General features: G+C 41.2%; 1 protein-coding gene across 5 annotated transcripts in view; it reads left to right on the plus strand.

The window, feature by feature from the left end:
* Positions 1-23,324, plus strand: part of PDE7B (phosphodiesterase 7B) — a 276,797-nt gene that overhangs the window by 38,743 nt on the left and 214,730 nt on the right. For 2 of the 5 annotated variants that reach the window (XM_073337393.1, XM_073337394.1), the window contains exon 1: positions 14,406-14,763. The exons of the other annotated variants lie outside the window; for them this stretch is intronic. The gene's annotated coding sequence lies outside the window, so the exon portion shown is untranslated. Of the gene's footprint in view, positions 1-14,405; positions 14,764-23,324 lie in introns of those variants that run through there. 5 annotated transcript variants of the gene reach the window in all.

Raw genomic sequence — 23,324 nt, forward strand, 5'->3', positions numbered from 1 at the left:
GTATGTGCCAAACAGTGGAAACTTCCTTACAATTGTGGAGCTGCTGGCTGAGTTTGATGCTGTACTCCAGGAGCATCTAAGAAGAGTCACCGCCCAAGAAATGTACACACACCACTACCTTGGAAAAACAATTCAAAATGAGATCAAACAGTTACTGGCAACAAAAGTCAAACAGAAGATTGTGGCAGATCTGAAGTCAACAAGATATTACTCTGTTATTCTGGACTGCACACCTGACATCAGCCATATGGAACAAATGACTTTAATGATGCGTTTTGTAACAACAACAGAACCTAGTGAAAATGTCCCTGCAATGGTGACTGTCAGAGAGCATTTTCTAGAATTTATTGACATTGATGATACTACAGGAGCTGATATGACAAATGTGCTTCTTAAAAAGCTGGAGGATATGGGAGTTGTGATAGGTGACATGAGAGGTCAGGGCTACGATAATGGTGCCAACATGAGAGGAAAGAACAGAGGAGTGCAGACACGGATCCGAGAGTTAAACCCTTGAGCTTTTTTTGTCCCATGCAGCTCTCATTCATTGAACTTGATGGTCAGTAATGCAGCATCAGCTTCTAGTGAGGCTGCTGAATTTTTTAATGTAATTCAAAACATCTATGTCTTTTTCTCTGCATCAACTCATTGATGGCAAATTTTGAAGCAACATCTGGGAACATCCTCTCTGACACTGAAACCACTGAGTGCTACATGATGGGAAAGTCGAGTGGAGGCGATAAAGCCTATCAAACACCAAATTGGGAAGATAGATGATGCCATAGTTGCCATTATGGAGGATAATGCTATGACAGGAACTGTTCGTGGGAGAACAGTGGTAGAGGGAAATGGAATCACTGGAAACATACATAACTTCAAATTCCTGTGTGGCTTAGTGTTGTGGCATGACATACTGTTTGAAATAAATGTTGTAAACAAGAGACTCCAAAGTGTTGACCTTGATATATCTGGAGCAATGGAACAACTGGACAAAGCAAAGTCATACCTACAGTCTTACCTACAGAACGTTTCAAGCAGCTCAAGGAACACAGCAGTATATTTGTGATGTTGTATGATATTCCAAAACTCCTCACTATACCTGAAGAAGACCTACACCAGCAATGCAGGGCACTAGAGACAGTGTTGACACACGATGACATGCACGATATTGATGCGAATGATTTAGGTGATGAACTGAAAGCCCTTTCAAGGTACATTTCAGCAGGATCAACTCCAAAGGCTGTTCTGAAAAACATATGTGCACAAATAACATGACCACCCTCTTTCCAAATGCTTTTGTTGCTCTGTGCATACTTCTAACACATCCTGTAACAGTTGCCAGTGGAGAACGCAGCGTCTCCAAGCTGAAGTTAATAAAAACACATCTGTGCTCCACAATGACACGGGAGAGTCTGGTCAGCCTTGCAACTATCTCAGTAGAGCATGAGCTGGCCCAGACTGTGGACCTTCAGCAGTAAGCAGTTCAAATCTTTGCAACCAAGAAGGCACGGAAACCATCACTTTGATTATTCAAACAGATAAAAATGCCAGTGTTTACTATGCAGACAAGAAAAATTACATTTGCTGTTCAGGCGTTTGAAAAGTTAAGTGTTACTTAAAATTTTTGAACAAGGCATTTTAAGTTGTTAGTTCTCCTTTCTTGGGGTAGGTGGCAGAGCAGTACCGTGAGAGGAGTAGAACAGGAAGAAGGCAGAATTAGGACCTTTCAAAGTTTTGGCCCAGGCAAGGGGGCATGGGAGCATCATTTGAGCTCCTCGCCTCAGGTGCCAGATTGTTGTGGGCCGGCCCTGCTCACAACACTGCTCTGAGCTATTTGTCCAGATACAAAACTCAAGGAAAACTGTCACCGTTACTTGAAATCAGATTATTCTAGCCAATAGGAGCACTTATTGTGCTGTTAAATTTAGACTTTTTATAAATGGATGCAAATCCAAGGAACTTACGAATGATCTGAATATGGCTGGTAGACTCCACCATTGCCTATGTCGATACACTCCAATAACTAAATCACTCTTTCACTGCAGGATTTAAAAACATTGTGCTAAGGATATGTCAGAGAACTAGGCTAGAAATAAAGTATAACTATTATTTCCAAATGAGAAAAGGAGAACACACAAGAGTCTACTGTAAAGGGATATTACTAGGGATGGTCAACATTTTTTTCTGGAAAAAGTTTTTCATCAAAAAAATGGGGTTTTGGCAAATACATTTTTGTAAAAAAAAAAAAATTCAACAATTTTTCTTTCGAAACTTGAAGTAGTGGGAATAATCTGACTTCCTTTAAAAAATACTTACTTGTTTCTCTCCCCACCTCTTTTTTTCCTTCTGGAAATGGGTAGGAAAAGTTTTTTAAAAGTTAGAGAAAGTGAGGAAAAACTAACTAAAACAACTGTCTCTCAGTTATTTATTTTTTCCCCTCTGCAAAATGGTGGAGAAAAGTGTTTTAAAAACGAGTGAAAGTAACACTTCCTTGAAACTATTGTTTTCAATTGAAAAAGGGTGAAGTATATATTTTTAAAATGCCATGCCAAAATGCCAAAAGCACTTTTTTAAAAATGAAACAATTTTTCAAAATGAAATTCATTTTGAACTTGTCGCAAGAGCAAGTGAAAAATTTTGAATGAGATTAAACCTGTTTGTTTCCTTTATAATTTTTATGTGGGGAGCAAAACCTCAACACTTCGACAACCACTAGAAGTTACTAAGATAGGCCAAAAATCAGGCTGTGTAAAAACTGTTTACTTGTTTTTGTTATACAGATACCACCTTGAAATATTTGCATTACATTGTATAAGATCGTTTCATTTTAAAAAAATTCAGTGTTTGAAATGCAAACAACATTGTGCTACTGCAGCAGAACTGGAAAGTAAAAATGACCCAAAATAGAAACATAAACTAACTGGTTTACAGATGTTTCACTGTCTGAGTGTGGTACACAAAGTTAATTGTTTTAACAACAATAAATTATATTTGTAAAACGCATTTTGTTTTAATAATCACAATTATTGAAGCAATATAACTAAAGAACAGAATTTTACTTGAGTTTTTTATCTTGTTTGTGTTTCTTTAAGAGAGTTCCTAATTTATTTATTTACCTATTATGTTTGCCTTCTGATACACTGTAGATGTGCAAAATGTCAGCGTACCTGAACTCACTCCAGTAATGCAAGCTGCTTATTGCAGCTCTATGGAAACGAGGCACGGATCTGTGAGAGCATGGAATATGGGTATGGGGAATGGGCAAGCATATAATTGTATGCAAATGTGGTCATGAAAATTTGCCCTCTTTTTTTTTTACAGAATGGCTTGATTGTGTGATCAGCAGATGCAATGTGTATCCGTCATTTTCCGGTGTGATGTTAGCTAGGGTCATTTTGCTATTTTCCAGATTTACATAATAGAAGAATCCTGCTGTTTTGCATGAGTGCTCTAATTGTTTCATTCCTCTTCCTGCCCCCGCCACATATTTTATAAGAGAAGAAAATACACTTTGCATACAGTCTCCCAATGGTGATTTGTAGAATATATTTTATATCATTACCGGCTCAGAAATTCCTTGTTTTGCCTAGATAAGATTTAAGCTGTAGTGATAGTCAGCACAACATGTGTTCCCAGATTCATATATATTTACAGTGAGTAGTAAGGCCTCGACAAGACTACTTGGGTCATTCACCCTTTAATAGGCCAGCCATGTGTGTCGTTCCCTGTTAACTAATCTGTCCTTGGACATCTACAGTGATGGTGCTGTCAATTACCTTCATCTGTTCCATTGCACAGTTCTTTTGACTGCAGATAATTTTTTCCCACTGTCTTACTTACTTTTCTTAACTTAGCTTTTGTAAACAAGAGTTTCTTGCTCTCAGCCAGTTTCTCCTGCTACTGGGTATTCAGTGCCGATGCAGCTTCTCACGGTGTTTCACTTGCAGTGATGCCATTACATAAAATAAATGTTTGTGGGTGAGTGAGGATAGAATAAGCACCATTTTATGCCTCTTACAAGGAGTTATACCTAATAATATACGGTAAGTATCTCCAAGTAAGCTTTCACGTAGCGTATTGTGTGCAGACGCAGGCAGATCTTTTGACACTACCTCCATTTGCGAAATGTTCCATGCAAACTTGCTTCTACCCAACACATCTATTATTGGCTCTCTCATTTTGCTGAAAAAACATTGACATCAGCCATGCTGAAATTACACAAATTATTGTTAGTGGCAGCTGTTTTAGCATACTCGCCAAAGGGAAGTGATGGAAACCCCATCACTGGAGACATTTAAAGCTGGACTGAACAATTCACTGGAATGTATATTGTAGTGAACCGTCCAGCATTAATGGGAAGATGAACTAAGTGACATAACAGGTCCTTTCCATCTCTCCATTTTAGACAATTTTAAAGGAATTAACTATACATTTCACATTTATTGTTCTACTAATTTTATTGTGTGCCTCATGTTTGATCTTTGCCCTATATTTGGACTTGGGCATGTTGAGAGATCTAAGAGAAATCTTACATTTTTAAAAAACTTCATTAATTTTCATACGTATTTAACGTGTTCTGTGCAGATAATGAAAGGTTTCAGAGTAGCAGCCGTGTTAGTCTGTATTCCCAAAAAGAAAAAGGAGTACTTGTGGCACCTTAGAGACTAACCAATTTATTTGAGCATAAGCTTGCATGAGTTACAGCTCACTTCATCGGATTCATCCGATGAAGTGAGCTGTAGCTCACGAAAGCTTGTGCTCAAATAAATTTGTTAGTCTCTAAGGTGCCACAAGTACTCCTTTTCTCTGTGCAGATAATGTCCTCTTTGCAGGCACCATTACAAGCTCTAATCTGTATGTGCATGAGTTAATCAGAGGATATGCATCAATATTTTCTTTTTTCAAAGAGGTTACACTTTACAGTAAACAATCAGTTCCCATGTATGAAATGTGAGTACTGTACACTTGCCACACCCCCACTGTGTTGTTTGTTTAAGGTGGAAACAGGAGATCGCTGGCATACTAATGTGTTCTGTTTCTGTTATAGCAAGAAGAAAATAGTCTAGTACTATATTTCAAGGTTCGTAGCCAAGGAAAATGAATATATCAGATTTGAAATCTTATACTGTAATAAATTCTATTTGACACTGAATAGTCTATGCTGAAACTACATTATTTTTATGTATTGGCCTAGTATGTTTAAATATGGATTTTTTTATTGGCAGATTTTACATTTTCTTTTGCAAACACTTATGACGGATGCATTTTATGGCTGAAAGAGCAATGTCTGTCAATTCTCAACACGCCAAAGATTAGATCTCTGTCAGACTGCAATAATAAAACATTGGAACTATAGAAAACTCAAAGGTCAACTGGATATGGGAGTTATTCTTATAGGGCAAGTTTCGTAACAGTGTTTGTTGTAAGGGTGTCAGAAATAGCTTCCTAGCAGAATTCTTCTGCCAACATTCTGAGGATAAAATCTCCTCCTCTAGAAAACCTTCCTGCCTGTGTTACATTTCAGCTATGGAAGATTCTCATGCCAGCTTCAACTGACAATTTTGCTTGGGGGGAGTGAGACTAAAAGCTTTGTTTGTGCCTTCACTTAGAAAGAAACTATCAAACCCTTTCTCAGTCTCCTTAGTCCTTCTGGTTTCTGTTATATTCATTAGGGAAATAATAGGGGAGACAGACTGCTGGTGGGTACCAAATAAAAACCCAGGTTTGATCAAAATTTAGAGCTTGACCCTTTCTGTAATGGGCCAGATATGAACACCCCATCATTTGAGAACTTTTGCACTAGAGATTGGATTTCAAACAATCATGTTCAGGAGTGTTAGGATCCAGGATCGTAGGTAGGTGTATTATAGAGGAAAGAAGTCTGGATCCAGATCCAATGTTCTGATTTGGGGCATTGGCTCCAGCATTAGAAATAAGATATCGGTTCATGGCTTCAATCACAAACCAAATTTAACATAAAAACAGCTGAGCACTTGATAATCTGCTAAGAATGATTTTAGGACTCTGAGTAGCCCAGGAAGTGAATCTGGGATCCCTTAAAATTTCTGCTGTTTGGGAAGCATGTGGTGGGAGAATTTGGATTCCCTTCATAGAAAACTCTCTGCTGAATAGTCCAAGGAATGCCAAAGGTATCCAGGGAATGCCAATGGCAAGTAGTAGGTTGGAGAGTAGGACATTCTGGGATGCAATACAGACCAGTGAGGGTCTGTGTCACCACTTGTCCTGCAACCTGGGATGTCTCACAGCACTTTGTTGCTATAGGTCCCAACCTGAGTTCCTCACAAACAGCATGCAGGTCACAGCCTGAGTGACTGTATATAGCCACAGCCCTGGCTCAGCAGCTCTGACCCAAGCAGCCTGTCAGCAAACACCGGCCACAGCCTGGCTTCCAGCAGCCTTGGTTACTATTTGTAGGGTGACCCCAACACACTCGCTGTCCTGGATTTTCCTCAAAAAAACTGTCCTGCCCTCTCCTGGGCAGTTTTGGTATATGAGGTTTTTTGCCACTCTAAAGGGATCAACAGTCTGCTACCTTAAATGGAGATACCCAAAAATTCACAATACTGGATTAGTTGTAAGAAAAGAATAAAACAAGTGTATTTAACTATAAAGAGAGATTTTAAATGAGTACAAGTATTGAGACATCAAAGTCAGAAAAGTTTACAAGAAAAATAAAGATAAAAATGCTTTCTAAACTTCACCTTGAACCACATGTTTAAGTCCCTTACCACATCTTTCTAGAAACTTTGCTGACAAAACTCTCAGGCCAGTATCTGCTCCCAACAGCTGTTTCTTTTGTCATCTTAGGTGAAGAGAGAGATGGATAGAAAGAGAGAATTTGGGGTGGTTTTGCCCTTCACTTTTATAGTCCAGTTCCTCTTTGAGATCCATTTCCATAAAGCAAAGCAAAGTTTATTCAAACAGTAGAGGAGACATGGTTCTGATAGAGTAGAAGTCCCATGCTGTTTCTTCTCACTCCTACTTGCTGCAATGCATGTTTTCCTTGGATCCTGTCTTCCCCTTTCTTGCTGTATGAGGGTCTGTTCACAATTATATGTAAATTGAGGTAAACACACATTCCTTTGTTTAAGACCTGCTTAACCAGTTCTGCCTAATCGGGGCTACATGGGTTTGAACATGTGCCACCAATATCATAGAATCATAGGACTGGAAGGGACCTCGGCGGTCATCTAGTCCAGTCCCCTGCACTCAGGGGCAGTTCGTAACTTTACACATAATGTTGCTATGTACACTTCACCATGATGTTATTGACCAGAGAGTTATTAGTTTTCAAATGATGCCTCATAAGGCATATTTTGTACAAAGATTATTACAATAGTGTATAGGGTGTTAATACAAGGGTGTGCCAAAAGACATACGTGTGATAGAGGATCTAGTAATTCCTTTCTTTTCATATAATATGATGCATGTTGTCTTTCTAGTTGGTCCAGTATGGCACGCAGTTCCTCTGTGCAATATTTCATTGGTCTGCAGTAACTGGAATCCCTTGCTCTTAGTCAAACTAATAATATACTTTGCACTTATACATAGTATCATTCATCAAAGGATCTCAGCGTTTCCATATAATGAATTAAGTCTCACCATGAGGAAGAGAGGTTTATTGTCCCCATTTGACAGCTGAGTAATATCAAACACAGCGAAGTGAAGTGATTTGCCCACAATCACAAAATCAATGCAGAGCCAGAAGTAAAACCCCACAGCCCTGACTCCAAGAGACGCTTCCTGCCCTCATCATTATACACATCATCATGTTCTCATTACTCCTCTAATGTTTAGGGCAGTGATGAAGCGCCTCCACTCCTATCTGCTTCTGACAAGTCTTTCAATACAGCACTGCCTTTTATATAGTTAATTTCATACTATGGCCTTATCACAACTCTGCTTCATGTTGTGATTGCCTTTCTGAATACAGTAGTGATATATAGCTCTGTTTTGATTTTTTTCTTGCTCACTGAATTTTGCATCCTGTATATATAATAGATTTTTTTAAAAATATTGTTACAAGAACATTAAAGATACAAAGTCAACAAATCAAATATTAGGAAATAACAGAATTGGATTGCCTTTGAAATCTTAATCTGCCAGCTAGTGCCTGTGCATTATGCTAGTCTTGAATTACATGATCACATACTATGTTATGAACATTTTTAGTGTAGTTTTTTTAATGTATTTTTATTTTTTAAAAAGCCAGCTAAAAAAACCAGGCTTCATTGTGTGGAATCATATTGACATCCATATGGGTCATCAACAGTTAGAACCTTCAGATTCAAAGCACAGACCTCTGACATTTGATCTAATAGGGTAACTGATAGCAGTAGTAGGCTGTTATCCTCTATACATACCAGCCAGTGGAGGGGCATGAGACACACTTTGCCAGTGGGTTTTGCAACTATTTGATGACAGCAGAGGAACAGTAAGACATCTATACTACATACCACTTTTGGTTATGCAGCCTAGCTGACTCATTAGGGTGTCAGGAGTTCTGAGCAAGCGCAGTGCTGGCCTTACAGCGCACAGGGACTACCCTTGTACCTACTCTACATGCTGCCAAAAGAAGACTGCGCTGTACACATAGCCTAAATCTGCACTGTCCATAGGTGCTAGAACTAGAGGTATGGCGGGTGCTGCAGCACCCCCTGAACTTGAAGTGGTTTCCATAATATAAGGGGTTTACAATTTGGTTCAATGGCTCTCAGTACTCCCACTATACACATTGTTCCAGCACCCTGGCGGTGTCCGTCCCAGCCTTCCTCTGGCCTCACATCCCCCTTCTCAACCCTTTCGCATTGGAGCAAATTAAGCTACTCCTTTCCCCTTTCCCGGTGAAATACACTCACATCTACTTGTATTGTCACCATAGAAGAGATTAGAAGACCACCTTATGCTGTAGGCAGTTGAGGTTCCTTTGCGACAACTTGCTTCCTATTGAATGAATAGATTAGTCTTAGATTCTAAGGTCAGAAGGGACCATTGTGATCGTCTAGTCCAACCTCCTGTGCAACACAGGCCATGGAACTTCCCCAAATAATTCCTAGAGCAGATCTTTTAAAAAAACATCCAATCTTGATTTAAAAATTGCCAGTGATGGGAAATCCAATTGTTCCAGTGGTGAATTACCCCAACTGTTAAACTTGTATACTTTATTTCCAGTCTGAATTTATCTTGCTTCAACTTCCAGCCCTTGAATCATATTATACCTTTATCTGCTAGATGGAAGAGCCCATCAGTGAATTTTGTTCCCCAATTATGTACTTACAGGCTGCCTTCTTTCTCTTTGTTAACCTAACTAGCATGAGCTCCTTGAGTCTATCACTATAAAGGATTATTTTCTAGTCCTTTAAAAAATGCTCACCTGCTCAAGCATGCAGTATGTCCTTGAAGTGAGCATCCCTCTCATTGTTTCCTCTTAAGGAAACCATCCACAACAGCCTGAATGCATCCCAGAAAGCCGCAATAAGAGCCTTTCAGCAGCAAGTGCCTGATGGCATGACGTCGCTGTGGGATTTCTATTGAACTTTATGTTCTGATAAACAATGCTGTGGTGCCAGTGACCACAAGACAGAGATTTTCAAAAAGAAAACATTATTATAAGTGGCCAGTGTGACTACTTTATCTATTATTAAGCTCTATTGTAAGAGTTGCTGAGTGGATCACAGGAAGAGCATGGGAGTGGTTGGGGAATCGTAAAGAAAAGCTCAGAGGAATTGTCTTAAATAAATTGAGTTCAGAGCAGGAAGCTGTGGCTCTAACTACATCTTGCTTCTCATCAAACTTGAATAATAAAAAAAAAACCCTACAGTCCCCTTCCCACATCCATGACTCATTTAAATATAAGTTTCTTTCAGCTAGCCCCTGCTTGTCTACGGCTTCAGTCTCTGGCCAAGGCATGAGCACCGCAGAATGACGCCATGTTCTGGAACACAGCTGGGTAAAGTGGTCTTGTTTTTATTTTCTTTAGACCAATAAATCACTTCAGTTGCTTATAGTGCACTGCCATGGGGGTGCCATGGGGCAACAGTAGGGCCATAACTAGGGTGGGGCGAGTGGGGCAGCTGCCCAGGGGGCAAAGCTGCAGGGGCAGAAAATGGGGCGGCATGTGGGGGGTGGGATGGTCATGTGGGGTCGTCATGTGTGCCATCCCCCCCTCCGCCCCCAGATTTCTGCCTTCCATTTAGGACAGAGCTTTTCAAACTGCCCCACAGTTTGAAAACTGACACCTCCTGCCAGAAGCCAGCAGATAGCTAGCCAGTGCCCTGGCTCCCAGTCTGCCAGCCTTCCCTACCCTACTCCCCGGGCCAGGCTGCCACCTCTGCATGGCCAAGCGCTCCCCAGGCAGGGCGGGCTAAACAGTTCTGAACTGCTCCCCCAAAGGAGTCCAGTACTGGCCAGTGGCACCCCCTGGAGCCAGCCCCTCTCCGCAGAGGCCGGCTGCCATGAGATGCTCCCCAAAGCTCTTGCTCGCCATTGCTCTGGTGCTCCTGGCTCTGCTGCTGGTAGCCGAGCTCCATAGGCAGGGGCCAGCTCTAGGGGGCATTGCCAGATGGCACCATGCTCCTCCAGGGGAGTAGCAAAAGTGCACAGGGGTGCAGCTCAGAGCTGTGCTGCCCACCCTGCCTGAGGAATGCTTGGCTGTGCATAGGTGGCCCAGCTCGGGGAGCAAGGCAGGGAGGACTGCCAGGCAGCCAGCCAGCATGGAGAGCCAGGGGCCTGAGCAGCTCCCACCAACTTCCAATCCACCGGCTCCAGGCAGGAGGCAGTAGTTTTTAAACTGGGGGATGCACCCTCACAGTTTGAAAACCTCTGTGGTTTTCAAGTGGAAGTTAGAAATCAGGGGGGCGGGCATGTCACCCCACATGCCTCCCCCATGCATCACCCCTAGGGAGGTGCAAATATGCTTGCTCGCCCCAGACACTAAAATGCCTAGCTACAGCTCTGGCAAACAGAGTATGGAAATGAAAGCATTAACTTTAGTTGCTGGAATAACAGGTGCGGACTCCTAGGGCTGGAGCACCCACGTAAAAAAATTAGTGGGTGCTTAGCACCCACTGGCAGCCAGCTTCGCCCCCCCCCACTCGCCGATCAACTCCTGCTCCTCCCTCACAGCACCTCCTGCCTGCCACGCTCAGCTGTTCCACGGTATGCAGGAGGTGCTGGGGGGAAGGGGGAGAAGTGGGGATGGGATGCACTCAGGGAAGGGGGTGGAGCAGGGGCAGGAAGAGGCAGGATATGGATGGAGTAGGGGTAAGCCCTGAGGCTGAGCGGGGGTTGAGCATCCTGGGGAAAGGAGGAAGCTGGCGCCTGAGGCTGGGATAGCAAAAGCCTGCAAACTCTTTGTCGTTTATCTCAACATATGTGTGTCTTTGGCATTGCAATAACTCCCAACCTGTTAGCTGCAAACAAAAGTACAGTGTGGCTTTATTTTCTGAAGCATCTGTCATACAAACACATCCTCAGCTGCTTTACACAGTTAAATTGCACACTGAGAATTAAACAACAGCAAAGGGAAAGAGCAACTAAGGATGCATATAAAACACGTGTTTTTCGCTGAGTTTTGGAGAGATGAATCAATGAAGCAGAAGGTTACTGGAAGACAGAATGGCGCATTAATACTATTGTAATGAACTGGCAAGTATGTTTGTTTACCACTGCTCTCTACTCGATACAACCAGAATGGCTGAATTTTTTCATAGGCTCAAAACAGAGAGGAGGGATGACCCATGGATTGGAGGACCAGCCTGCAACTGGGGAGACCTGGATTCAATTCTCTTCTCTTTCACAAACTTCCTGTGTTTCCTTGGGCAAGTCTCTCTGTGCTTCAGTTCCCAGCCCGTAGAATGGAGTGATGATGATAATTCCGTACCTCACAGTAGTGTTGTGCGTGTAAATGTATTACAAAACAAGTGTGAGGTGCTCAGATACCACAGTGATGGGGGCTGTATATATATCTTAGCTAGAAGGCTCCGAGCACAGATTCTCCTTTAGTGAGAGGAGCTTTAGCTTTCCCAGCGGGATTGGAATTCTGTCCCACTGGTACTGTGAAGTTCCCTATTGCTACTGCATGCAACAGTGTAACAAGCGTGAAGTCCTCTGTGTCTGTTTGCTGCAATATGCTTTGCAAAAATTGATGCTTTATTGCAGAAGGTTTGTATATCACAGTTTAGGAAAATATATGTGAAACAATGCTTTAGCAAGAACATTTTATTGAAGAAAGTGTCACAGGTCCTTAGAGCATCCTTTCAAAGAACAACAGAAAGAGACTTAATAGTCACCATTGTTATCAGTTATTTATTTTTGTAAAAATATGGTCCCAAAGAGATTCTGCTGCTTGCAGGAACTGCATGTCCATGAGTTGCAAAAGTGTAATCACACATGATTAATAAGTAAGTGTGTAGGGTCTTTAAATACCCATGACCCTTGCCTACTGTCCCTAAACTACCTATCATTCTGCCACACTGAATCATCACCTGAAGCATTTCCCACAAGTGGTTCAGCAACATTGCTGCTAACGGGCTGTCTTTATGCACATATTATTCATGAGAGCTGCTAATTCTCCAGAGATTTCAGTGTGGTTGGTGAAGAGCCTGGTGAGAAGGCATGCACTCCAATATTCCCAAATCTTTGGGGGTCTAAGCACTACCATTGTTACTTAACTGAGGAAGAAAAGATCAGAGGCTAAATACTTGAATGGGCACTGAGACGGAGTGAGAGCCACATATAAACAGTAATCACAGGTTTCAGAGTAACAGCCCTGTTAGTCTGTATTCTCAAAAAGCAAAGGAGTACTTGTGGCACCTTAGAGACTAACCAATTTATTTGAGTATCAGCTTTCGTGAGCTATAGCTCACTTCATCGGATGCATACTGTGGAAAATACAGAAGATGTTTTTATACACACAGACCATGAAAAAATGGGTGTTTATTACTACAAAAGGTTTTCTCTCCCCCCACCCCACTCTCCTGCTGGTAATAGCTTATCTAAAGTGATCACTCTCCTTACAATGTGTATGATAATCAAGGTGGGCCATTTCCAGCACAAATCCAGGGTTTAACAAGAACATCTGAGGAACAGTGGGGGGGCGTGGGAGGAATAAACAAGGGGAAATAGGTTACCTTTTATAATCACCACTAGCTGTCACCTTCAGCCCCCAACCAAAACCCCTCCAACGCATTATCAAGGATCTACAATCTATTCTGAAGGACGACCCAACACTCTCACAAATCTTGGGAGACAGGCCAGTCCTTGCCTACAGACAGCCCCCCAACCTGAAGCAAATACTCACCAGCAACCACACAACAGAACACTAACCCAGGAACCTATCCTTGCAACAAAGCCCGTTGCCAACTGTGCCCACATATCTATTCAGGGGACACTGTCACAGGGCCTAATAACATCAGCCACACTATCAGAGGCTCGTTCACCTGCACATCTACCAATGTGATATGTGCCAGCAATGCCCCTCTGCCATGTACATTGGGCAAACTGGACAGTCTCTGCGTAAAAGAATAAATGGACACAAATCAGATGTCAAGAATTATAACATTCATAAACCAGTCGGAGAACACTTCAGTCTCTCTGGTCACTCGATTTCTGATCTCAAAGTGACTATCCTTCAACAAAAAAACTTCGAAAACAGACTCCAATGAGAGACTGCTGAATTGGAAGTAATTTGCAAATTGGATACAATTAACTTAGGCTTGAATAGAGACTGGGAATGGTTCATTAATTATAAAAAGTAACCTATTTCCCCTTGTTTATTCCTCCCCCGCTCCCCCCCCTCCCCCGTTCCTCAGATGTTCTTGTTAAACCCTGGATTCGTGCTGGAAGTGGCCCATCTTGATTATCATACACACTGTAAAGAGAGTGATCACTTTAGATAAGCTATTACCAGCAGGAGAGTGGGGTGGGGGGAGAGAAAACCTTTTGTAGTGATAAACACCCATTTTTTCATGGTCTGTGTGTATAAAAACATCTTCTGTATTTTCCACAGTATGCATCTGATGAAGTGAGCTGTAGCTCACGAAAGCTTATGCTCAAATAAATTGGTTAGTCTCTAAGGTGCCACAAGTACTCCTTTTCTTTTTATAGAAACAGTAGGATCTAGCAGTTAGATAATGAAAACTCAGCTCAAAATTAGACACTGAATAGCCAACGCCAATCCTTTGTGTATGTGGTAAAAATCTTTTTTTAAAGATAAATATTTAAAACAGCTTTTTCCCCCTCCCGAAGGTGTTTATTTTATTTTCTCCACAACCCGCCATATACTTTACATTCTCTGGGTGATGCACGGTTTACATTGTAATGCTTTTTGCCCTACAGCACGCAAACCCTTTGTTTCTTTCCACATCACCTGGGAATGGTGCAAAGAAACAAATGGTTTGATTTCTTTCTGGAAAGTATTCTTTAAAAATAACTATAAGAGGTTTTTTTGTTTTTTTTTTTAAATTAGCTCCTTTTTCCAGTTGAATGATTTGGCCAGTTCAGGGCCAAAGTTTTCAGTCTAAACCCTGGTGGGTATAATAAGTGGACAGACTTTCACATGAAAAGAGCATTATTTTCTATTACTCATAGGTACCATCAGGACAGGTAACAGCAGGCAATAAAGGTCTGGCAAGTCTCATGGTTTGAGAATGCTAAAGAGGGCCATCCAAGCCAAAAAACACCCTCCATCCCCAATCACTTAGTGAAAATCAAAAACACTTGACACAACTTGGATCAAGTAAAGTAAGTTATGTTTATTTTTGACCTTCTGTGGTGTGCATACAAATGCATTAAGATGTGAATTACTAAGCAGACAGCTTTGCATGGAACACTAGCTTCCATTTTCCCATTTGAACCTTTCCAGGGGGAATCATTATTGCAGAAAAATATTTCTAAACATTTCAATATGCTAGAAAGAAAGCTCTGATTCTTTTGTCAGATAGATATTTACAATGATGTGTACTGAATAATTATATTAGTCAAGATCAAGAATTTCAAAATGGGTGCCTCACGATGGGCTACTAAGTCTATGTTTGGGCACCCTAAATAAGTGACCTGATTTTCAAAATTTCTGAACACTATCAGTGCTGATAGTTACAAACATAGCTATCAATATTTGACTGAATGGGCTCAGTAGGGGGGAGGGTATAAAGGATATCCCCATGCCCTGATTCCAACCACGTCCACAGAGTTCACATCACACTCCCTGTCGGTACCTGGCCCAAGCCGGAGTAGCTAATGATCCAACCCGTGGATCAAATTCGGTGATGAATCCTGGTCATGTGCTACCTGAGGCATGTTGTGCATGCTCTAAGAAGAAGCATGCTGGGGAGTGGGATGTATCTCTACTTCCTTATACATTTAGGTTTTAAATATTGTTATTAGAGCTGGCCAAAAATTTTCCAACAGAATGTGTTTGTGTTGAAAAATGCTATTTTGTTTAAATCAAAACTTGCTGTGGGAATGTGTTTTGTGTTGGAAACACAAATCAAAATGAAGCATTTCAGTACTGTAAAAAAAAATTCCATTCAGAATGTTCTGATTTTTTTCTCTCATTTCAAAATTTTGTTTCAAATTTTATTTTTAAATTATAAATAATGTAATATAACATTTTAAAAGGCAAAATCAGAACAAAACATTTTGATTGTATTTAACTATATATTACTAATTTAAAAGTCTAGGAAATTCCCACACAAAAAACTTCATTAGCTTAGAGTTAAGGGACTTGATTCTCTTCTGCTATAAATCAGGTTTACATAAGTGCAACTCCATTAAAGTCATAAAATTAGTATAAAGTAGTAATAAAGAGTGCCCAAGTTTGATAGACTACATCCTAAAGACTAAAGAAAACTGTTTATTTTCTTGTTTAACTCATTCAACACCTCATTTACACACCATCTACCAGTTCCTCTTTTCAAGGTTAACTACTTTCCTTCCCCCATCCCGCATATTTATATCCTTGTTGTGAACAATCTGTGGGCACCTGGAATTCTGACCATAGATAGAACACACAAACATACATTGTTGAAATCTGTCTCTGTGTGTAACTCCTATATAAGAATTACTGCCAGATTTAGAATAATAATTAACAAAGATCACCCAGGCACATAACTTTTTCTAAACATTATAGAAAAACTTCTTGCTACCACTATTTGCAGTGTGACCCAAACTTTCATTTATACAATATTAAACCATGTACAGAACTACATAATGTCTAGTTGTTGAATGCCACACCACCCTTGTATTATCAAAAACCATTAACTCTGTAACTAGTAAACATGCTCACAGTTCAAGGGTCCCAGAAGGGTGTTCAGGAGAATGCTGGGATATGGACAATGGAGCAGAGGTAATTAAACTGAAAAAGGAGAACTGATCAGGGGAAATGTACATAGGCTGTTGAATAACATAATTGCTTATTTCGTTGCATTTTAGAGTTTGCACTGGTGGGCTATGAGGTCTAACAGCCTTAACTCTAAGTTAACCAAGTGTTATATACATATACCAAGTCTGTGTCCATGTCTAAAATCAAGTCAAATTCAGGCCTGGTGCAACTCTGTTGATTTCAGAGGAATTACACCCAGGATGAATCTGGCCTCTCTTTCTTGCAGTGTTTCTATAATCTGCAATTGGAGCAATCCTAAACTCTCCAGGGAATCCTATATCCTTCTCGGTTGCAGCATTTGACAATGCAGGGAGGTTTCCCAATCAGCCCAGAATATATCATGCTGTATAATTTTACACTTAATTCCCTCTCAGAACTTGGCTGTAAACTACCTCTCTCTTTGACCTACCAGTTCAAGCCACTTCAGGATGCTTGAGTCTATGCCAATGAACATGGTACAAAGATTTCACACAATAGGATTCAGCCACCTCCTAGAGAATCGTCTTGCCATGCCTACTGATTTCAGAGTATATAAATCCTGTTTTATTAGCGTGTATAACAAGAAATTACACAGGCTAAGTGAGCTGTAGCTCACAAAAGCTTATGCTCAAATAAATTTGTTAGTCTCTAAGGTGCCACAAGTACTCCTTTTCTTTTTGTGGATACAGACTAACACGGCTGCTACTCTGAAACAGGCCAACAGTGTGACTCGAGTATTAATGAATCTGTTTTTTTCTCCCTTTCTGGATCATATATATTTAAACAGGATTTGATCCCATGTCCTGTTTCTAGAGCAGTAAAGAGTGTGTAGCCCCTTAGCTGCCAGAGATTTCAGCCTCCCACTAGCCTCACTGATTCTGAAGTTGGGACAAATGTGTATGGCAAGGAAAAGTATGCAGAGAGTAATTGTACAACTGCTGTACACTAGGAGCCAAGGAACTACAAGTGAGCTCTCTGCATTACTTCTCCCAAGCCACTCTCTAAGGATCCTGCCCTTGTATCTCCCTTGAGCATCGGCTGTGGAGGGAGGGAGGCTGGGATGGAGTCCTAAACTGGAAGAGATTTTTAAATTAGTTTTTGGAGGGCATGGTTAAGGTCACTGGGTGGGGGGAGGGGAGACAGTCCTTCCTGCTACCCACTGCTGCTACTCCCATGGGAGAAACACAGTGTTCTTTGCCTCATAGGCATAGATTCCTCTCCTTAGCCTCTCTTAGGGTTGTCGGACAGAAGTATTTGGTCAGCGGACTATAATGCTCCTTTAAGGCTTTACAAAGCTGTCTATCAATCATGTACTATTAAACTATTACCATGCATTTTTATACTAAGGTACCTGCCTTTTATTCTAGAGTTTGGTAAAGGGAATACTTGCACACTTGTGTGTAAATGTCATTCTAATGCTTACCAGGTGAGACTGCTTTAGCTAAGGTTTAAATAATTTCCCATGATAAACAATGTTTCACAAAACTTACATTTCCAAAGTCTTCTTTGGGGCTGAAGTTGTCCACGGTTAGTCTCTTCCTGAAGGGAAAATTCAATCCCCTGTTTCTGAGTAGAGACTTATTAGCCACACACCATGACATACATGCAGTAGAAAACATTAACTTATATGTGGTGATCATAAGGCAGATGGGCTAGGTGCACTTTAAGTGGTTCTGGATGCAGTGTGCATTCAAAAGACAGCAATTTGAATCCATCATGAATAGCTAGACAACTGAGAAGATCTAAGCATGTAAAGAAACTTAAATCCTCCTCCTGAACCTCCTCCGAGAGACCACATGAAGCATCAACACAGAGTTGGTAACAGGACCTGTCCATTCTATTACCACCTCTGCCTTTGTCTGGCCTTAATATTTTGCACTTGCTATGTAGTGTCTTACAAACAGTATTAAGTTGGACTTCATAACACTCCTTTGAGGTAACTAAATAATTCCTACCCCCTTCCCCTTTCCTACCCCCTTCCCCTTTTATAAATGTGGAAAATGAGGCTCAGAGACGTTAGCTGGCTGGCTAAGCTCAAAGTCAGTTTCAGACTTGAGATTAAAACCTAGTTGTCCTGACTGTGAAACAAGTTCTGTACTGTGTATGTGCATATGTATTTGCGCAGGTGCCCTCATTCATCTATATCCTTTAAAGTTTGCAAAGCATTTTGGTATCATTTTGATAACTTGCAGTATAGAAGTGTATGGTAATATGGTAGCCCTTCCTAGCTTGGAAGAAAGTCAAAGTAACTGAGAATGCAAGTGTCCTAGAAACATAGAATCATAGAATATCAGGGTTGGAAGGGACCTCAGGAGGTCATCTAGTCCAACCCCCTGCTTGAAGCAGGACCAATCCCCAATTAAATCATCCCAGCCAGGGCTTTGTCAAACCTGGCCTTAAAAACCTCTAAGGAAGGAGATTCCACCACCACCCTAGGTAATCCATTCCAGTGCTTCACCACCCTCCTGGTGAAACGGTTTTTCCTAATATCCAACCTAAACCTCCCACACTGCAACTTGAGACCATTACTCGACATTCTGTCATCTAGTACCGCTGACTAGCTCCATCCTCATTGGAACCCCCTCTCAGGTAGTTGAAAGTTGCTATCAAATCCCCCCTCATTCTTCTCTTCTGCAGACTAAATAATCTCAGTTTCCTCAGCGTCTCCTCATAAATCATGTGCTCCAGCCTGCTAATTTTTGTTGCCCTTCACTGGACTCTTTCCAATTTTTCCACATCCTTCTTAGCCCATTGGTATTTAATGATCCAGGTGTGGTATTCCTTTCTGGGTACACAGACTATTTCTTTTCAGTTTGGGAAGGAAGTTTTTGTTGTGTTTTATGAGATCAAGTTTTTCAGACAGTTTCCAAATGTTCCAGTGCTTTGACTGTGAAGGTTATTCGGCTCTTTGATTGTTTTCTCTGTGGGGGGTGAGGTAGGACAGTTAGCTTCATTTTGCTGAGTGACAGCTTTTTGTTCTCCCCTGAATTTCTTTGGAAGGCAGGCCCTAAGGTGTCAGACTTGAGACACAGGTTGCTACAGGTTGACAACATTCCAAAGACGGATGTGAGCAGCCTTGGCCATGTACCCTGGCGACTACAATTCTGCGCCTGGTCCTGCCATGAATGGTTGAGAACTTTTTAATAATTAATCTTCATTATGAAAGGAGCCTTGAGTTTTCTCAGTGTTTAGTGTCTTTGGCACAGATTGCTGGCAACCTTGGATTCCAAATGACATACAGCATGTTATCCAGGCTCTCTCTCTCTTGTAAGGTTTTTTTTCCTAAAGTAATTTTTGCTCACCTTTGTCTTCCCCTTTAACTATGCTAGAGTTATATGTCATATAGTAAGGTCATAAGTGGGGACACTTATGTCTTCTGTAGGTCAGTTCCTGGACACTTGCAGAGAATGTCAATAGCTAGACAAGGTTGTGGTATTTTTTATTTATCTTGTATGAAGCGTTCAGGAACAAGTTTTAAAAATATTTTTATGTATTGTTTTGATTATTTTTTAAAACCAATTAAAAAGTAGAAACAAAACAGCAAGCTTCTGATTTTAAATATCAAAAGACTGGAAATTCTACATCCTTTACTTCTCACTGAGATTATAGACCATTACTGTTTTGAAATTCCCTGCACTAGCTGAGTACAATGGTTGAAGGAGAAGCAGAAGGACATTTAATTCTGGCTCTGATTGAAAGTCAGCGCCTTAACACATCATAGAGTCCTATGATGGTGACATTAATGGGTTTGCAAAGACACCACAGGATTAAACAAGTCTTCTAACACTGGGTTGGACTATCCAGAATCCATTATTTCATCCAGAAAATAAAACACTTTGTAATCAGCTCCAAGGTTTCCTGATTCCCTCACGGTCTGCAGACAGAAACACAGTTGCAGGCCAGACATTGTGGGATTGAAGCATGGGGAGAGGAAGTGGCCTCAAAAGAATCTCTCTTATAAAGTAGTCCACAAAGTGAAACTGTTGGAAAACCACTGTGTCTCATGATGATAACATGCAAACTAGCACATGCCATATTTACAGGTGCAAGAAATATGTATGGTGAATGTTTACCTGTACGAGCTGGATGCAAAGGATCTCTGTGGTGGCTGATGGCCCTTGAGTCCCCACCAGACCACAATTTGGGCTGCTAACAGAGTCCTTCCCCTGCTTCTAGCAGACAAGGGATTCTCCAAACAAACCAAATGAAAAAAGGTTCCTTTCCCTCTTCCTTGCCTGGGAAAGGAAGAATCTGATTAAAAGAAAAAGACAAAGCTAGTCAGACCCTTAAACAGTCTTGTGGTCACCCCTTTGGGGATTCAGCTTATCTACAGGCTTTGGTGTTCTTGATCAAGCTTAGGGTCTGCCTTCAGCCCCTCCTTTTGATAACCCCCACTTTATACCTGCTCCATACGGTGTTGTGTCAGGGGCAGTAGGGTCTACAGCTGTCTTTCTCTGTGCTGATCTATCCTAGTAGCCAAGCACAGCAGTCTTCCCCCTGGTCAACACCCATTCCAGCAGCAGCCTTTCTCTTTTTAAGCTTCCTTCCTCCAGGCAGAGCAAGCCTTACAGTTGTGTCTGGTTAGTGCTTGCTGAGCCCATAAAAGCTCATTAGCCTCCTCTCCAGTAGAGTGTGGGTAACCTCATAGGCTAGTAAAGGATAGCATGGCAACCTTTACTAAATTACTTCATTGCAGACATTTCAAGAACCATCCCCACCCAAATGTCTGAATGTGTGTGTTATTGTAGAGCGGTTTGGAAGAGCAGGTTGGGGACATATAATATTAATGAATGGAGACCTGGGTTTTAACTACATTTGGCAGAAACTATATGAAATCCTATTTTCCCCTATCTGTGGTTGCTTCTGTAAATGCCTGAGATCCAAGCTACCCAGAGAGTCAAGTTCCTATGGTGCAGGAGTTAGATTCTGAGCAAGCTGTTTTCCCATGTAGTGAATTTAATACTGCAGTTGATGTTTCCTAATATATTAAAAAAAAAAAAAGAAAGAAAGAAAAAGGAGGCCCCAATGGGTTGTGAAATACCACATAAAACACTAAGAAACACATTATAAACCCAAACCATAACCTTGGTATCCTGTCACTGGATTGCATTACATCCAGATGGGAAGGATAGTCTTACTTAGAGGTTTCTGACTTTTAGTGGGTTTTTGTTCGGCCATTGATTTTTAAACGTAGAGTCCTTTTTTTTTTTTTAAATGTCTCACTCTAAAGTGGACTTAAGTATCAGGGAACACATTTACATGCTACATTTTCAAGGAGTCTTCAAAAGGAGTTTTTGAAGTGTAGTTCCCATTAGCTTCAAATCAGACATGTGACTATATTAGAGGAAGACTAGGCCATGTACTGTGCAAGACTGGACACAGGGAGACCTGTAACATGCTCACCAGAAGGTTGCATATGCATACAGGAAGGCAGAACTGGATCCTTAGGTTAGTTTTTTCAACAATCCTTAAGTGCCTGAGGAGTACAAGTTTTTCAGTGGGACCCTGATCATGATCTCTAGTTAAACATAGTGTGTGACCTCTCAAAAAATGCATCACTTACTCAAAATTCGTCTCTCTGGCTGGGGTTTTTTGTCTCGGTCGTGTGATGTGCTAGGGTGTCCTCTAGTCTCATTGCTTTTAATGAGAGTTGAGAGCGCTCAGTAGCTTTCAGGGTGAGTGCCTATATTTGCTCATCAAGGAGCACATTGTGAGCACCCAGGTAAATAAATAAGTCGTGCTAATAATATGGTATAGTTATGGATAAGATTTTGTCACAGAAGTCATGGATTCCGTGACTTTCAGAGACCTCCGTGACATTTTCTGCTTCAGCTGCAGGCCCTGGGGTGGCAGGGCCGGAACTGTCAGCTAGTGGGGGCCCTGGAGCCCCCCTAAGTTGCTGCAGACAATGAGGGCCCTGGAGTGTCTCCCGAGCTGCCACAAGGCTCGGGCTTCAGTCATTCACCCATCAGCCCCCCGCCCCCCATTATTTTTGGTAAAAGTCACAGGCAGGTTGCAGGGGTCCACGAATTCTTGTTTATTGCCTGCGACCTGTCCATGCCATTTACTAAAAATAACCATGACAAAATCTTAAGGTTGGGTAGACTGTGCACAGGATTGGAGGTGAGGATTCAGGGGTTTTATTGCCAGTTCTCCCACTGAATTGTGTGCCCTTGTGCAGATTCATGTAAACTGTCTGGGCCTCCATTTTCCCTCTTCTAGTGTTCAATAATGATTCTTATCCTATCTCTAAGGGTATTTATTGTTGGAAAATAGTTGTAAAAATCTTTAAAACAGATAAATCAAAAGGTGCTAACAGCAAATTATTATTACTGACACACTCAGCCTCTTCGACAACGCAAGCTGATAGACTTGGGAGTCCCCTTGTAACATTGTTTTTATTAGCTGTCCTTTTACAACATTAAAGTTCTGTTCTAGGTACCTCAATCAGTAAGTTAGCATAGCAATGCATGTATTAGCACATGAGCAATGTCATAGCATGAAGGATAAAAATGTGTTGAATGTAGAGTTGGGCCTGAGCCACAAAAGCTTAGACCCAGATCCAACTTTCAGAGCTATTTATGTAGCAGCTTATGATTTACATTCCTTCCAGTTGGAACTAAGCTCATTTTCATTGAAAAATTTTGTTGCACAGAATACAATTTTCAGCTAGACTATGAATTGGAAACATGTAACAAGTGAATGGGCCCCTTCTGGACTGTATATACTGAAGACCTACTCTTCCCATTCTGCAAAGCTCAACTCATTTGATATTGGCTGAGAAGAAGTTTAGTGGATTGGCAGGAAAGTTATTTAGGCAAAGTTTTAAATTATTGTTGTAAAGCTCTTAATTGTGCATACTCCACACATGCAAAAAATATGGAAATACAAGACAATATGTCCATCTTAGCACCTGGCTCATGTGTATCTTAAGGTGTGGGAT

The sequence above is a fragment of the Lepidochelys kempii genome, chromosome 3 (assembly GCF_965140265.1).
Source record: "Lepidochelys kempii isolate rLepKem1 chromosome 3, rLepKem1.hap2, whole genome shotgun sequence".
NCBI classification, from domain to species: domain Eukaryota; kingdom Metazoa; phylum Chordata; order Testudines; family Cheloniidae; genus Lepidochelys; species Lepidochelys kempii.